An 18,394-nucleotide genomic window follows, 5' to 3' on the forward strand; every position below is an offset into this window, starting at 1 on the left:
GGCTGGTATGGCTCAGTTGGTTGGACATTGTCCTGTCCATAGAGGGGTTTCCACTTCTATTCTTGGCCAGGGCACATGCTGGGCTGTGGACTCAGTACCCAGTAGGGGGCGTGCAGGAGGCAAGCGATTAATGTTTCACTCATTGATGTTTCTCTTTTTCCCTCTCCCTTGTGCTTTCTCTAAAAATCAATTTAAGAAATCCCAAATCAAAGGAAGCATAGTCTAATAGAATGACTGATGAGCAGTGACAACTCTGAGTGGCATACTTAATTTTACTTAACTGAGTTAATAAGCCAGTGGGTAGGTGTGAAGCAGGAAGCAAGATATGTTGGTTTCTGGCTCCCAAATGTTTGAATGCAGGCAATTGGTGAGTGACCTTCTGTCCTGTGACTATTTCATCTCTTAAGATCTCAGAATCTTCTGTTGGGCCTTCTGTGTTCCGATGGATGGTGGGACAAGAACACGAGTATCACTTCACACAAAGTTTTTATTGGCAGAGCCTGGAAATCAACTATCATAGTCACGTGATTTCTACTAGCCACAATTCTTATTATTACACCTGTCTTGGAAATACAACCTACTTCTGTGCACAGCAGCTAAGCGGCAAAGGTTTGGTGGGGGAGGCAGACAGTTTCTGTAACAGTTATGGAAAAATGATTATAAATAGAATCAATACTTATTAATTTCTAATGCTTTTGTTCCCTTGTGTTTTCTTTTTAATTGTTGATTTTTTAAAATTAATAATAATTTGAAGCAATAACTGGGTACAAGACTGCAGTTTGACCCAGCATATATTACTGATGAGGATTTGTACATTATTATAATTCCCTTGTGTTATTTAAGGAGAGGTCTTAAATTTAAAATCTTTTCATTTTCAACATCGATACTTAGAAAAAATTAGATTTAAATAACTACTAGCAGAATTTTAAAGGATGTATATTTTCCAAGACACTATAGAGAAAATCCATGTACAATTGTATAAATGAGAGACAATAGAAGTACAAACGTAACATAAACATGTTCAGAATGCTAAAACCTAAAATGCATCAAACAAAAAATACAAAAACAAACCCGACTCATCAAGTAGACTATTAAAATGTATTTTCCCTTAGAATTAAAACAAAAACTTGGAATAATGATGGACAAATGTAAAACATGGTGGGCAAAAGAAGCCTGAAACAAGAGCAGTCATACTGTCTGCTTCCATTTTCATAAATCTTGAAAACAGGCAAATGATAGGGTTGGAAGGCAGGTGAGTGGCAATGCATTGAAGACGGGCCACTGGGGAGAGGTGGAGGTGGGGGTGGTTCTGTGTTTCCTGGGAGTATTCCATTTTCTTACCTGGTTACTTGATCCCATTGGGGTGCATATTTCCTTAATATTCCTTCATTCCTGTATTTCGTATGATGACAAAATCACTTTTCTCTATGTGTGTTGTACTTCTATAAAACCTTTTTCAAGGGCAAATATATTATTTATAGGGACAAATTATAAAGTATTTATGAATTACCATAAACATTACTAAAATTTTTAAAGACCTATGAATAAAATTACAAATTTTTGCTAAAAGATATAAATGATAACTTGAGAAGACGGATATTCCTTGGTCCGGTTTATCAAATCCTAATAAAATATGACATTTTCTTTCAAGGGATGTAGGGAGAAAACCTCACCCTTTCCAGTGAAACAGGAATTTTTAGGGGTGATAAAGACAGATTTTAGGAAATTTTAGAAATTAAGGGAAGAAACACAGGGCTGCCGAGCAGCACAAGGTATATTTCCATAGAATAGGGGAGCTGAAAAGCTGCAGCAGGTACATACATTTCCATAGAATGAGGGAACTGGGAACAGCAAAAGGTCAGTATTTACAAAATCAAGGGAAGGAAGCCCTTCATCCAGGAGAAGAAGAATGTCCAAAGGGAATAGGAAAACAATAAGGAAAGGGGTGGGGAAGAACCGCACATGTTCCATGTGAGATTCAACCTTTGAGCCCAGGAGTTACTATAGTAACCAGTCCAAGAGAATAATGACCAATCAGAGGGGATATCAAGGTACCAGCGCCTTTATAAGCCACAGGGAAAAGGAGCTCAGTGGGACCCTTGCCCCCTCGCCAAGCGGGAGTCTGTACTTGTTCTTTAATGAATCTCCACCTTTGCTATTCCACCTTCTATCGTGGATGCATTCTTGTCTCCGGCGGACAAAGAATCCGGGACATCCTGCCCAGGGAACACCGTGTGTTCCAGTCCAAAAATTCCGTAACATTAGGGAAAGAAATAGAATACTGGGGACCAGATATGATCATAAGAAATATTAATAATGTCCTGTTAACTGTGGTTATTTTGTTCTGATTAAAGAAAGTGAAAGGAGTTTTAGGGGTAAAATAGGCAGGTTTCGGGAGTTTTAGGGGTAAAGAGGGTCCATGGGGGAGGAAGGCATAGGTGAGGGCTTGGAGCCACCAGAAGGCATACATTCACAGAGAATAAAAAAAATAAAAAGAGGTGCCACAGGATAAGGGTGTGGAAGACATCCATTCACAGAAAATAGGGAATAGCACAGGGTTCTGGGGAGAAAGAGGAAACAAACTTTCACGGAGGATAGAGAAACGCGGACAAATGGGAGAAAGAGGAAAACAGATTTTCACAGCAGATAGAGAATCCTACCACTGAAGCGGGGTGGGCACCATGTGGAATTTGAGCTTTGAAGCTGATACTCTACCAATTGGAAGGCATTATGAAGAGACAAAGAACTGCAGCCTTTATAAACCTTAGAAAAAAGGAGCTTAGTGGGTCACTTCCTTGAGACCCCTTCCCCATGTGGGAGTCTGTACTTGCTTCCAATAAATGTCCAGCTTTTGTCCCTGGCTTCGTTCTTTGAATCCATCTGGATAAGAACCTTGGAAAGAAATCACCCTTGCCTCCTGCTCGGGAAAACAACCGCCTGCCGTCTCAGAAGCGCATTCTAACCTGGCTAGGAGTTGCGCGTGAGGTCTAGGAGCTCACCTGCAAATGTGGCCCATCCTCTCTTTCCAGGAGCTGGAAAGATTAACAACCTTGTTGCAGAAACCAGAGGTGCCAGCCCTTTGCAAACCCCAAGCCTTTTGCAACCCCCCAGGCCTTTGCAAACCCCCAGCCCATATTGCCTGTAAACTGTAACCATTATACCCATGTTGCATACCCATTCTTATTCCTCTTGCCCATTTCTCCCTGTAGTCTTTGTCCTTCTACCCAATAGAAGCAGCTGGCTTATGAGGGTGAGGAGAACAGATTTTTGTGGATGACCTGCTGCTGTCCCACACTGCTGGTATTAGTGGGATAAATGTTCATATATGATTCAATCCTGTCTTTGCTGAATTGGCTCAAGTAGTGACAGGCAGCCCAGAACCGTTGGTTATCTGGTTTCACAGTAGTGTGTGAACAGATGGGAAGGATGTTTTAAACTAAGACAATGGCTGAGAAACAGGGGTAGGAGCCCTGATCAAATATCCTAGCTGACCTTCCCTTTATATTGTACCTGTCTTGTAAGTGAATAACCATCCTTACTTACCAGAAGGTTACTTCTCTCCCCCACTTTGAGTTTGGTAGCCGTGGGATACCAAGAACCCTGGTGCAGCGGGCTTAGTTCCTTATCCATGATGCCCTCAGACATTTAGATCTATCAACCATTATGGGCTGAATATGTGTGTCCCCTCAAAATTTTTATGTTCACGTCCATATCCCCCGGTGTTGGGATGAGGAGGTGAAACCTTTGAGAGGAAATTAGGATGGGTCTTTCATGAATGAGGTCAGTGCCCTTATGAGAATCACAAGAAAGCTCGCTTCCTTTTTCTTCTCTCTGCCTGGAATATGCATGGCCTCAAAGATGGTTACACAGATAAATTAAACGCCTAAATAAGTAATGGAGAAATAGCACTTAAGATCACGATTCTTATTTTGAGACATTCTCCCTTGGGCTCCATAATTCTCAGCCTCCCTTCAAATGACAAGGAAGGGCTCAAGAGTTTTAATCAGTTTCTTTGTTTCACATAATAACAGCTTGACTGTAGAGTCTTTTCTTTGAAAAAAAAAAAAAAAAAAAAAAAGAATCCTTCTCTGGGCAGCTAAGTAACATTTGAAGGATATTGTTTGATCCTAAGACAATGGAGTTAAGGTTAAAGCCAATAATTCCCTGATGCCAATATTTAAATGTAGAGTGCAAATTGTCAGGCCTCTTTGTCTTCATTCTTTTCAATAGGAGTGAGCCTGCAGGTGTTAGCATATTGAAGCAAGGCTGCAGGGTATTAAAGGTCATAAAATCTTCAGTTGCAATAACAAAAGAAAAGCCAGTGCGCTGGGTATTATGACTATAAACAAACATTAAGGGTTATTTTTGTTTAATGAATCAAATTCACAGGGTTACAAAAATGTTGACGATTTGAAGCATTCCTAAGCAGTAACCTAACTCTAGCGGAGAGCCACAGAACTCTTCTATAAGAGGTCCACTGATGAGGTCACAGTATGTACTGAGACACTGCATTCTCTTTTTGGCCAGATTAATTACAAACATGGTTCTTTGAAATTTATAATTTTTTTATCCCATAAGATTTAAAATTTTGATCTTTATTCTTTTGAATTGCAAAATGCAAAGATAATGACTCTCCCATCTAATTGCTCCCAAATAAAATTGACAAGCCCATCTTCGAAGGTGAGCATTCTTCTTACTTTATATTTAAGTACACTAAACCTTATACAATTCTAAGAATGTGTGGCAGTCCATACATCTAGGCATTGTCATGTAGACACGGGGGCCAAAAACTATTAGAATTGTTACCTGAATGCATTCTGCGGTGCAAAAGATAATACATTTTAACTGCTTTGCTTTCTCTTTGCTGATTCTGTCCTGGTTATAGGAAGAGCATGTGTTATTTTCCAGGCACTGTGGCAGTGATGAGAATTGCCATGAAGAATCTAATATAGAGATAGAGAGTGATAAATACAATTGTGTGGATAAATACATAAACTTTTGAGGAGACATTTAAGAAATACAAAGGAGTTCTGAAAGCTCTGGAGAGCAAAGAACACGGTGATGTGACCAATCTGCAGAGTGCGGACCCTAAACGGGAGGTAGAGCTTGCTTAAGGAACAGTAAGTTCACAGTGTTTGAAAGAGAGAGATGAAGGCAGAGTGACGCAGACAGGGTGGAAACCCAGGGGTCTTACAGACATTGTTAATACAGACACTGGTATCTAGAAGAGGAATCCAGTGAATGTTTTTAATGTGATTGGGTGATAATGATATTGGTCTTTAGAACAAGAAAAAATTTATTGAATTACTCTGATGGGCTTGGGCAAGATTATATTTGCGTATTTAAAACATCACTATTGTTGCAGAACATTTTAATGTTTTGTTGTTTGTTTTGTTTGGCTTGCATTCTGGGAATGGGGCTCAATTATTTGCAAATTAGTGAAGGGAGTTTTTAGGGGGGAAATAAGCAGGTTTAGGGAGTTTCAGGAATTAGGGGGCCCATGGGGGAGGCAGGCATAGTTGGCTGGGGACTTCCAGCTGCCAAAAGGCATACATTCACAAAGAACAAAAGACACCACATGATGAGGGAGAGGAAGATACACATTCACAGAATATAAGGAGGAAGCCACAGGGAGTAGAGAAATGCTCACAAAAGGGAGAAAGAGGAAAACAGATTTTCAAAGGAGATAGAGAATTCTACTGCCCAAAGCTAGTTCCAGCATGTCAGTAGGGCTGAATCATCTGGAATGGCTGAGGGCATTTCCCCAAACCTGAAATGAATGCATAAATGACTGCTTGCTGCCAGACAGCTGAGGGCATTTCAATGCACATGTTATTGCCTCCTGCTGGCCAAACACCTGAACAGCCGTAGGCAGTTCCCCCAACCTGACAATGGACTCTGTATACCAAACCTGGCCCTTTGATGTGTATATACACCGTGCTTTAGGACAATTTGTGTTAATAAAAAGCAAGGGGTCCAGAGAGACAGGAGAACTTGCTTCCTTTAGCTAAGGCTCCTTTGTTTCCCCAAAATGCTTTCCAAAATTATGTTTCATCTCCGGACTCTTGATAATTTACACTCAGCCCTTCTCTAGATTACTGAACCCTTCTAGATGCTGGATTAAGACCCCCGATATTCTCCCCTGTTAAGCTGCTATAGTGACCAATAAGAAGGGAGAATCAAGTGACAAAGAACTACAGTCTTTTTTTTTTGCCACTTATTATTATTTTTTTAATTAAATCTTTATTGTTCAGATTATTACAGTTGTTCCTTCCCCTCCCCCCACCCCCCATAGCTCCCCTCCACCCGGTTCCCGCCACAATGAACTTTTACCTTTACAAGCTATTTTTTTGTTGTTTTTTCTTGACAGTATGGGCAAAAGATCAGGTGCAGGTGAGTCGCTATGAATCAGTCTTTGGATGAATTCTCTTTGTCTTGAGGTTCTTTGTATCTGCTTGCATCTCTAGTCAGCCAAGTTCCCTGTTAGGCAGCATGTGGCAGGTCCCTGACTTAACTTTGTGTGACTTTAGTTCATCTATGTAGTTCTCATTCCCCACTCCTAAATTAGAACAATATACTCAAACACAATTATTATGCAAGAAATGCAAAATATAGTCATTTTCACAGGTAAAAGTCATCCTTTATCACAGATTTGATTTTAAAATATGAATTTTTGCACTTCAACAAGAAGAAAGGTGATTTCAGATAAAAACGATGGGATACTAGAAACAGGAGCAAAAAAACTGACAAAACACAATAAATTTGTATTTTTTTGAAAATTATAGAACAAAAATTCTACATAATAGCAATAAGATTTAGGGCAGAGAGTGAGCTTTTCTATGAATAAACTGCCAAGATCTCCATCTCTTATCAGAAGAATAGATAGGACAATGTCCTTATGTTGTAGTACAATACAGACATGTTAAAAAAGTTTAAAAATGGCCGAAACCGGTTTGGCTCAGTGGATAGAGCATCGGCCTGCGGACTGAAAGGTCCCGGGTTCGATTCCGGTCAAGGGCATGTACCTGGGTTGCGGGCACATCCCCAGTGGGAGATGTGCAGGAGGCAGCTGATCGATGTTTCTCTCTCATCGATGTTTCTAACTCTCTATCTCTCTCCCTTCCTCTCTGTAAAAAATCAATAAAATATATTTTTAAAAAAAAAAGTTTAAAAATGTCTAAAAATTGCTAAAAAAGGTCTTAAAATGTTTGAGTTAACTTTCCTGAAACTTAAAGTGTGATATTAAGGACACATTCCCCACTGCCCTGAAGCGTGTATACCCCATAGATAAGGATTTGAACTTCAATTACTGACTCAGAGTGACTTGCTAAGATAACCACATGTGCGAGTGATGTACTCTCCCCAGATAACCACATGTAGGTTAACATGTGTGCATTGACGTAATTCACTGATTACGTAATTCACTGAACTGCTGTGGGTACGATCAGGCTTTAAAAATGGGTCCTGACCAGCCAACAGTGCTCGCCTGTCGAGACCACCACAGAGCACGTCCTTTTGCCAGTCCAGCAAGTGACCCCGCTCCATGCTTCTCTCTCTGCCAGAGGACAGAAGAACGGCTAGTACCTTCCGAGCGAGACATGACCGAGCTCCCGGGTGAGGACTGTTCCAGCTCAGCTGCCGGACCCCAGAGGACAGCACCACTGGGATCCCACCAAGCCTGCACCCGCAGCATGAGGACCTTTTGTGAGTAATAAAGTGCTGTGTGATTGCAATTGCATATGTTTCACATGGTGTAATTTCTCCGGCAGTTAATTAAGTTATTTTGTGTACACTTAAGAGTGAAATTAAAGTTTCTGGTCTTTTCGGTCCTAGGCCTGCCCTTGGTCCTGCTTGTGTAAGAGCAGCCTCTTCACTAGCAGCTACTTGAATGTCCCAACACCTGCACAGTTAAAGTTTATCTGAAGGGACGCCTTAGAATAGATAAACACCCCAGATCCTTTCCCGGGATCTACTTGGGACACCTTATTTAAACAAACTTACTACGGGTGCATCTTAAAATTAAGTGTAATCACAGAAACCAAAGAAAGGCAACCAGTAACCTAGAAATCAGGAAAAGAAAAGAAAGGGAATAGAGAAATATGTCTTAATAAAACATAAGGCAGAGAAAACATTAAAAAGCAAACAAAACAGATGGTAAACAGAGAATAGAAAATGAGCAGAGAATTTATTTCTATATCAGTAAACACATTAAATGTACATGGATTATCAAGTTGGATAACAAAAACATAATGTAAAATGACAACTTTATGTTGCTTATCATATGCCCAGCTAAAGGAAAACCACACAAAACATATGTAAATAAGATGATAGGAAAAAATATATTAGCTAAAATCCAATTACAAATAAAAATTTGGAATACCAATGTTAATATCAGAAAGAATGTATATTAAAGCAAAAAGCACAAAGAATTAAGCAAAAAGAATTAAGCACAAAAATCAAAAAGCATTAAGATAATTCCTATAAAATAATTTATCGATATAACATGAAAATTTCATACTGATATGATATACATAGTCTGAGCATAACAGTATTTCAAGAAGAATTTTAAAATTCCATAATTATAGTAAAAGATTTAAAATATATTGTGTAATAAACATGTATGTAAATCAAGCAATAAAAGGATTAAAAAGTGTAGAATAACAGTGAACTAGCATGATCTAAAAGAGGGAATTTTATAAACTATAAAGAATATATTATTTTATAAGCTCAAAATGAATAAAGGACTTAAACATAAGATGGAAAACCATAAAAATCGTAGAAGAATCCATAGGCAAAAAAATACCAGACATATGTTGTAGCATTATATTTACTGATACAGCTCCTACGGCAATGGAAACTAAAGAGAAAATAAACAAATGGGACTACATCAAAATAAAAAGCTTCTGTAAAGCAAAAGAAACCTTCCACAAAACAACAAGAAAGCCCACTAAATAGGAGAACATACTTGCCAATGTTATCTCTGATAAGGGTTTCATCAACAAAATTCATAGGGAACTCATACAACTTAACAAAAGGAAGATAAACAATCCAGTCAAAAAATGGGTAAAGGACCTAAATAGACACTTTTCAAAAGAGGACATATAGAAGGCCAAGAGACACATGAAAACATGCTCAAAGTCATTAATCATCTGAGAGATGCAAATCAAAATGACAGTGAGGTACCATCTCACACCTGTCAGAATGGCTACCATCAACAAAGGACAAGTGCTGGGGAAGATGTGGAGAAAAAGGAACCCTCTTGCACTGCTGGTGGGAATGTAGACTGGTGCAGCCACTGTGGAGAACAGTATGGAGTTTCCTCAAAAAACTAAAAATGGAACTCCCGTTTGACCCAGTAACCCCATGTCTAGGAATATAACCTAAGGAATCAGAAACACCAATCAGAAAGGATGTATGCACCCCTGTTGCAGTAGACCAGAGAAAAAGCAAGCAATGCTTTAGAGAAAAGGAGTTACACTGTTTATTACGCCGGTGGACTCAGTGGAATAACTTCCCAAGTCTGAGCAAAGTAACATGCAGGGAGCTTCTCTTTAATATCTTTCTGGTGTCTTTGTCCCTCAAATATGGATTATGCTTCCAGTCCTTTTTGTAGGCTTCACAAAAAGGCCCCAGGTTTTGGGGGTCCCCAGGCCATGTGTAATGGTCTGGCCTGGCGCCAGCACTAACAAGCCCCCTTCTGGGGCTGTGCACTGTTCATAGGGTTTATGGCCTCTATAAAATGTGAGCATTTAGGTAACATGTTCTGCAAGACCAGTTTCTGGGAAAGAGGCAGTAATTTAATTGTAGGTTATCAAGAATGTACACTGGGCTTGCTGGCACAGATTCAGATTGCTAGCCCCCCAAATATCAGGGTTACAGTGGAATTAGCCTTTTCAGCCTTCTCACCCCTATGTTCATAGCAGCACAATTCACCATAGCTAAGATTTGGAAACAGCCTAAGTGCCCATCAGCAGATGAGTGGATTAAAAAACAGTGGTACATCTACACAATGGAATACTACGCTGCTGTAAAAAAGAAAGATGGAATTCTTACCATTCTCAACAGCATTGATGGACCTGGAGAGCATGATGCTAATCGAAACGAGCCAGTCAGAGAAAGATAAATATCATATGACCTCTCTCATTTGTGGAGTATAATAAAACACATAAACTGATGAAGAAAAATAGATACAGAGACATAGAAGCATCAATCAGACAGTCCAACCTCAGAGGGAAGGCAGGGGACAGGAGGAGGGGGGCAAGAGATCAACCAAAGGACTTGTATGCATGTATATAAGCATAACCCATGGACACAGACAATAGGGGGGTAAGGGCATGTGGGGGGTGGGGGGTGGGAACAGCCAGAGAGAGGTCAATGGGGAAAAAGGACACATATATAATACTTTAAACAATAAAGAATTTAAATCAAAAAGAATATATTATTTTATTCAATGTTTTATACAAGATATTACTGAAATAAGTATTTGCTAATATAAAACAATTCCATCAAATGTAATGGAAATATCTTGTTTTGTACTATTTTTATCTTTATTTGTTTTGAATACATGTACTCTTTGAGAATTAGTTCAAATTTTACAGTTTGTTTTATATTTTCAATACTAGTATGTACTGAAATACAGCAAAAGCATTTCCCACTTAACATGAGCAATCTGTTCTAGATAAAAGTACAAACCAAAAGCCTGTTTGTCATCATTTGAAGAAATTTTTTTTAAAATATATTTTATTGATTTTTTAAAGAGAGGAAGGGAGAGAGACAGAGAGTTAGAAACATCGATGATGAGAGAGAAACATTGATCAGCTGCCTCCTGCACATCTCCTACTGGGGATGTGCCCGCAACCCAGGTACATGCCCTTGACCGGAATCGAACCTGGGACCCTTCAGTCCACAGACCGACGCACTATCCACTGAGCCAAACCGGTTTCGGCCATTTGAAGAAATTTATAATGAATTAGAAGTTAACCCTCCAAACTCTCAAATACCAAACTTCTAATTTCTAAAATATCACTAAAACACAGAAAACATGTGTGTGTGAATGTATGTGTGTATAATCTCATTTTTAAAAAAACTTTATATCTTTCTGTATAATTTTCTCTAACATGTTTTCATGATTCGTTTTAAAACAGAATTTAGCAAAGGCTGCATTACTAAAAGTATCAATAGAAAAGAGATCAGAACAAATAGCATGACAGAGTGCTTCTCACAAAAACTGATGTGATAATACCTCTTAGTATAACTGAACAACAAAAACAAACAAACAAACAAAAAAATGGGGTTTTGCTCCCTGCCCCATAGAAAGCTAAACTCGTGAGGCAGGTGCTGATGCAAAAGGAAAGAGGTTTCATTCAGGAGTCACAGGACTTGGGAGAATGGTGGACTCCCATCTCAAAGACCATCTCCCCTGCCTGCTCCAGCTGTGGTTCTTATATGGATAGAGTTATCTTGATAGTTTTTGGTGCATTAGGGATTATATCCATTCATCTTACTAACTTTTTCCTGCTTAGTCCCTGTCCATTCAAATTTCTATTTTTTCGTGAGCTCAGTGTAAGAAATTCTCCAAGCGAGGGAGATTCCTGGATGCTCTGACTGACTGTCTAGGGCAGTGATGGTGAACTTATGATACGCGTGTCGGAGGTGACACGCGAACTCATTTTTTTGGTTGATTTTTCTTTGTTAAATGTCATTTAAATATACAAAATAAATTTCAAAAATATAAGTCTTTGTTTTACTATGGTTGCAAATATAAAAAAATTTCTATATGTGACATGGCACCAGAGTTAAGTTAGGGTTTTTCAAAATGCTGACACGCCGAGCTCAAAAGGTTCGCCATCACTGGTCTAGGGCAACAATACTATTAACACTCAAGCACAGTCTCCCTCTTCTGATATTCAATTCAAGATTTTTATAGGTGGTTCAGATGTCCTTTTTTCTCATTTTTTTTAAATTAAATTTATTGAGATGACATTAATCATGTTATATAAGTTTCAAGTGTACAATTCTAAAATTCATCAATTATATATTGTGTTGTGTGCTCACCAACTGTAGCCTAATCTTCCTTCATCACCATATATTTGACCTTCCAGTGTCTACACCCTCTTATCTCTTCCTCCACTCCCCTTGCCTTGTGGTAACCTTCATTTTGTCTGTCTTTATGAGTTTGTTTGTTTTGTTGGTTTATTTGTTGCTTTCTGTTTTATATCTTACATATGAGAAAATTATATGGCTCATCCTTTTCCATTTGTCTTATTTGGCTTAGTGTGATGCTCTCAATATCCATCCAAGTTGTTACAAATGTCAGAATTTCACACTTTCTTATGGCTCAGTAGTATTCCATCATATATAACTTGTCCCCCAAAAATGTACACACACACTTTGAATAATTATAAAGGCAGTATTTATTAAAATACATTTTATTTTCAAAATTGAGCTATCAGCTGTTAAAGTGTGTATACATTTTGGGGGGACACACTGTGTATGGAACTACACATCTTTATCAATGTCGTATTCAATGACAATGAATAATGTTGCAATGAATGTAGTGGTATATATATCTTGATTGATAAATATTTTCTAATTGGTTTGATACCCAAAAGAGTGATTGCTGGTTTATATAGTAGTTTAATTAATGTTGTTGTTTTGTGTTTATTTGTTTGTTTGTTTTTATTAGTGTTTTAAGGAGACTCCACACTGTTTTCCATATTGGCTGCTACATTCCCATCAGCAGTGAATGAGTGTTTTCTCCACATCCATTCCAACACTTGTTATTTCTTGTTTTATTAATAACAGACATTCTAACAGGTGTGAGGTGGTATATCATTGTGACTTTGATTTGCATTTATTTTACACCTAGTGAAATTGAGCATCTTTTCACATATCTGTTGGCCATTTGCATGTCTTCTTGGGAAAAGTATCTACTTTCATTTTATTTAGAATATTATTTAAAAAATTCCAACTTCTTCATTTTATTAAAACATTATATAATATTAACAACCAGAAGCTATTCCATAGGCAAACATAACGCAAATAATCTAAGTGATATGCCTCTAGTGGTGCTTACAAGTAGAGTACAACTTGGATCATTTTATATAATTACTTAGAAATGTTTCGACATTAACTACAGTTAATATTTTCTTCATTTTATAATTGCACAATTTATTAAGGAATCGGTAGATATGCAGAATGTATGTACTATGTTATTCTAATTTAGATAACTATTTTTTACATCAACCAATGTCTTTCTTCTAAAACTACTTTAAAAATCACTATTGGGTAACCGGTGAAAGAACATGAATTTTTTTTAAAAAATCTTATAAACTTGACTTATAGGCCTGCAAGGCATTTTTCTTTTAGTCTATTTTCTCCACATTTAAAATGTGTGTAGCCAAAGCATTGGTACAGTCATTATATTTAAATGTGACAGATTAAACATGCACATGTTTCTCTGCTCCCTCCATGAATTCCAACAAAAGGACAGCAGAGGGATTAAGTCAGCGAGGACATGAGAATTGAGGAGGAGAGGATGGAAGGCAGATGAAAGATGTCAAAAAAGGTTTAGAAGATAAAAATTGGTGAATAAGGAGCTGCAAATTTATGCTTCAGCTTTTGCAATCAATTAAGTGCTTGGGGCAGGATTAATAGCTAATCTGTAGTCTTTCCTCTAGCTTTAGGGATGCCTAAGGATTTGACCCTTAGATAAACCCTCCTGGACAGACCAAGCAAGGAAAGTATAGGGGTATTCTGTCTCCAAGATAAAGGAAGATTGTGTTGAGTTTACTTTGTAGCAGACTAAGATTCTGAACCTGGTCATTAAGATTATTTGTTAAATAACCTATTATTGATGAGTTACCCAAAATTGATAAATAAGCTGTAATTGAGAAGCAATGTGCAACTGATGAGATCTTGTTTCACCAGGGAATGAGAGCTAGTCAAGTGCCCCTGAGGCTGATACATGACTAATGAGGCATAAACACACCTCCAGTACAGCTTTACTGAACCTCATCTCACATGACTTATTTGCATCCGACAGGGAAAGACTAGGACATTTGGAATCTGCCCCTGAGAATCATGAGGCATCTGCTAGCTCTTGCTGTGCACCCTCTCCTCCCTGTCCTACACTCTTTTTTAAACTCAGTAAATACTAGATAAACTTCATTGTGTCTTCTGAATTTGATTGGTAATCTCAATCTAAAACCATTGTGATTTATCAAACATATTTTATGTTAAAGGCTGAAAGAAGGAAGGGGAAGCAGAGAGGTTAATTTGTGTCACAGATCACCAGAAAGTACAAAAAAATCTGAAACATTGCCTTTAGGTGTAATAAAAAGGGAGGTTTTTCTGAAGAACATTTAAGGAATCCATGTATCCCCATACTTAAAGACTTTACCACTTTATGCCAGGCAATTAATCTTTTTCCTTTCCTAGAGAAGGCCTAAGGCTTTACTTTCTGGAAACAATGCACTTTGTTTATATAAGAACAATGTCTCTCCCCAGAAATCCAGAAAGAAAACTGAGACAGAGATGTTGAAGAGGCCTTGCAGGCTAGGTCGCTAGGAAAATGGAGGGAAGAATGAGGCACCACAGTGAAAACAAAGAGTTTGTGTGAAAACCTACACTCAATACTGTATTCTAATTTTTCTTCTTACTTCCCGAAATGTAGCTTTCAAGATTACACGAGATTGGAAGAGAGATAAGCACTTACATTTAGTGATATTTGGAATTTCCCCCAATAAAAGTAACACATCTCATGAGATCATCTCATGCTGCATGACCTGCCCATGCATACAGAGTTTCTAGAAACTCTCACATTAGAACCCGTAAAATTAGTCAGATGTCAAGGAGACAGGGGTAGGAGACAACAAAGGAGAGAGAAGAAGGAAATCTTCAGGTTGATGGGGAGGGATATTAAAAGGAGTTTTTAGGGGTAAAAAAAAGGCAGGTTTAGGAATTAGGGGGTCCATGGGAGAGAACCAAGGGGCTGAAAAGCTGGGAGCTGCCAAAAGGTATGCATTTACAGAATAAAGAGGAAGGCCACAGGGAATAGAAAAACAAAAGGGAGAAAAGGGGGGAACCCCACGTGTAGTTTGAGTTCTGAAGCTGCTAGAGTGACCAATCAGAGGGGATATCAGGACACAAAGAATGCAGCCTTTATAAACATTAAGAAAGGGACTTGGTGGGTCTCTCCCCCTCCCCACGTGGGAGTTTGTGCTTGTTTCTCAATAAACTTCCACCTTTTCCTATGCCACCTTTTGTCCATGGCTTCATCCCTGGAGCCCACCTGGACAAGAACCCAGGAAATCACCTTTGCATCCTGCCCAGAGGAAAAACCACGGGTTCCAGTTTAATTTCCACGTTTCCACATGCTGAGCTGAATGCTCTGCATCTGGCCTACGGAACAATCCATACCCACTGGAGGAGGAGAAGAGAAGAGAGAACCTAAGGAGAAAAGATTTCAAGGAAAACAAAAAAGCCTCTCTTTCCCGACCTGGTGGAGCAGGAGGTGCCATCATGGGAGCCGAGATCTGCCACAACGATGACCCAAAGTCTCTGCCAAGGAGCCCAAGAGCCAGGACATCTACCCAAGGCCCTTGGTCAAGCTGTAAGGTTTCCAGCCAGACAAACCAATTCCACCAACTGGGGCTGAGAGGCTGTTCCTGAGTGGCACCAACCAGTCACCTCTGTCGCTTCCCTGGATGATCTGGAAGATGAAGCTTCCTGGCTGGGAGGGCAAAACTGCTATGGTTGTGGGACTATAACCCATGAGGTGAGTGTCCACTAGGTGCCCAACCTGAAGGTACGGTATGTGCACTTCGTGTGAGTAGCTGCACCCGGAGCCTCATCCTCAAGACTGGGGGCAAGAACCAGCAGCTGTGGCGCCCACTATCCTGCTTTCTGGTCCTCGCAAGGGCCAAGAGATGTAAAGGTATTTCAGCAAAGCCTCAAGATGCCCTCACAGCCACACCAAACCCTGCCTACCTTCCAAGGGCTGGAAGTTCAAGTGCAAAAGAGGCAAACTGGCCAGCTGTGGCTATAAAACTAACCTCAGCTCCTATCTTCTTATTTAAAAGACTAGAGCCCCGGTACACGAAATTTGTGCACAGGTAGGGTCCCTAGGCCTGGCCAGCGATCAGGGCCAATCTGTGGGGTGATCGCTGAATGATTGGGGCTCCTGCTTGCACTTGCCTTGGCCTGGTGCTACCTGCTCACCGGTCCTGCCCCCGACCCCTGCTGCTGTCGGGGCCTGAGGGCTGGGGGCAGCTCCTCCATTGAACGTCTTTCCCTCCATTGCACATCACAGCAACCAGTTGTTCTGCTGGTCAATCCACTGTTCATTGATTTGCATAATAGGATTTTATATAGATAGATTTTGGATGTTGGGGGAAAAAAAGGTGCAGCTAATTTACCTGATATACATAGTGATATTAGGATAAACGTTTTAGTTGAGAGACTGGAGATAAATTAGTGATAATAAAAAAGAAAAGGCAACAATGTAATTAATTAATTATTAACTTGAGACAAAATACAAAGTTAATAAAAAGTAAATTTCATTTGCAATATTAATTCAGTTGTATGAGAAGACAATAATATTGACTTAATTAAAACTGTAATATAGATATAGTGGAAGGCCAAGAGATGGGTTTTTACTATTTGTGGAGAGGGAAATGGAATTTAATCCTCATATTCTATAGCAGAAAGACCATAAATAAAGCTATGACATTATTTAATAATATAGAAGAAAATACAAAAGAAATAGCTAAACAAGTTAAAAATGGTTGTTTCTAAGGGGGGCATAGAGATGGGAGGAGTGCAGAGTGAGAAAAGGATTACCTTTTTAGGTTAGATAACACATAGTGTTAAAAATATATTCATTGATAAACTAATAAAAATTAATATACCTAAAAATGAATATTTCCTCTAATTCTTCCTTCAGAGATCACACTTTTTTACCATTTGCATAAATTCTGTACCCTCCTACATCTAAGTGCAGTTTGTCAGTTGGTGTTCCTACACCAGTTTTGAAACAGTTTCCTTCTGTGAAATTAATTAGTAAACACACTGTTGGAGAAGGTAATCAGAAAGGTGTGACCTCTGGTGGACCCACCAGCAGGACTCAGGCAACCGGAATTGGAGGCTCCTCACCCCTCCGGGATCCTTGGAGTGCACCTGCTGCCTGCTATTCCCACACCGGCAGCCATTTCAAGGACACAGCTCTGAGAGAGCAATGTGTTAATGAAACCATCTGGGTGGTGTAAGGGACTGAGCCCCATTAAGGCCTCTATATAAACGCTTAACACTCTGGCAAGTGGGTGTGGAGATCTCATTTTAGGTCCACCGAGACAAGCCTTATATTAAGTTCTCTTGCTTATGAAATCTGCCACCTAGCACTCTGTGTACTCTGCCTCCTTCATCCATTTCTCCTTGCCCTTGGTACACAGGGTCCAGTATTTTAAGCATCATAAATCTCACAACTTTATGAAGGTCTAATAAAATAATACATACAAGACACATGGTGGAGTGCCTAGAATGTCTCCATTCTGTCTTCACAAAAATGTTAGGTTTGTTGTGATCATAGAATTTCTAATGTGAGAACTTATACAATACTAGAGGCCTGGTGCATGAAAATCTGTGCACTCGGGGGATCCCTCAGCCCAGCCTGCACCCTCTCACAGATGAGGAGCCCTCGGGGGATGTCTGACTGATGGCTTAGGCATGCTCGGGGAGCAGGCCTAAGCCGCAGTCTGGCCTCCCTCTGAGGGAGACGACCGTGGGCCAATCAGGGGACGGCACTGGCTGGTGAGCAGCCAGCCCCTCCCCCAATCACCCCTCCACCACTGCTGATCACCGCCGTCCCCCGATTGCCATCCCTTCCCTCTGCCCGCTGGCATCTGCCTTGGCTGGCCTGGTGCCTCCTGCTCACTGGCCCTGCCCCCTGCCGACTGGTCATTCCACTGTTTGGTCGATTTGCATATTAGGCTTTTATTTTATAGGATATTGACTTACTCTTTGCTTTTATTTAAATACATAAGGTGCACATTTTCTCTGTCAGTATAGCTATTGATCAAGTTTTTCCAATCCTCACTATTGGTATTTTGGGTACAATAATTCTTTGTTGTTGGGGACTATCCAGGGCATTGCCAGATGTCTCCCAGCAACCCTGGGCTTCACCCACTGGATGCCAGCAGCAGGGCCTTCATTCCCAAACTTCAACAATAATGTCTCCAAGACATTACCAAGGTCCTCTGGGGTGGGAGGGAGGAGGCAAAAGTTGCTGCTTGTTGAGATACACTGATAAATATCTACTCATTTTTCCCCAATGGCTATACTGTCTTTCCACAGAGGTACCAAGATGTATTTCACTATTCCTTGATCACTGAATATT

At 39.7% G+C, this 18,394-nt stretch overlaps 1 pseudogene; it reads left to right on the forward strand.

Moving 5' to 3' along the window:
- The first annotated feature begins 15,522 nt into the window (after window positions 1-15,522).
- Window positions 15,523-16,079, forward strand: LOC132238780 (large ribosomal subunit protein eL18-like; annotated as a pseudogene).
- The last annotated feature ends 2,315 nt before the right edge of the window (window positions 16,080-18,394 follow it).

Source organism: Myotis daubentonii, chromosome 7, assembly GCF_963259705.1.
Source record: "Myotis daubentonii chromosome 7, mMyoDau2.1, whole genome shotgun sequence".
NCBI lineage: Eukaryota > Metazoa > Chordata > Mammalia > Chiroptera > Vespertilionidae > Myotis > Myotis daubentonii.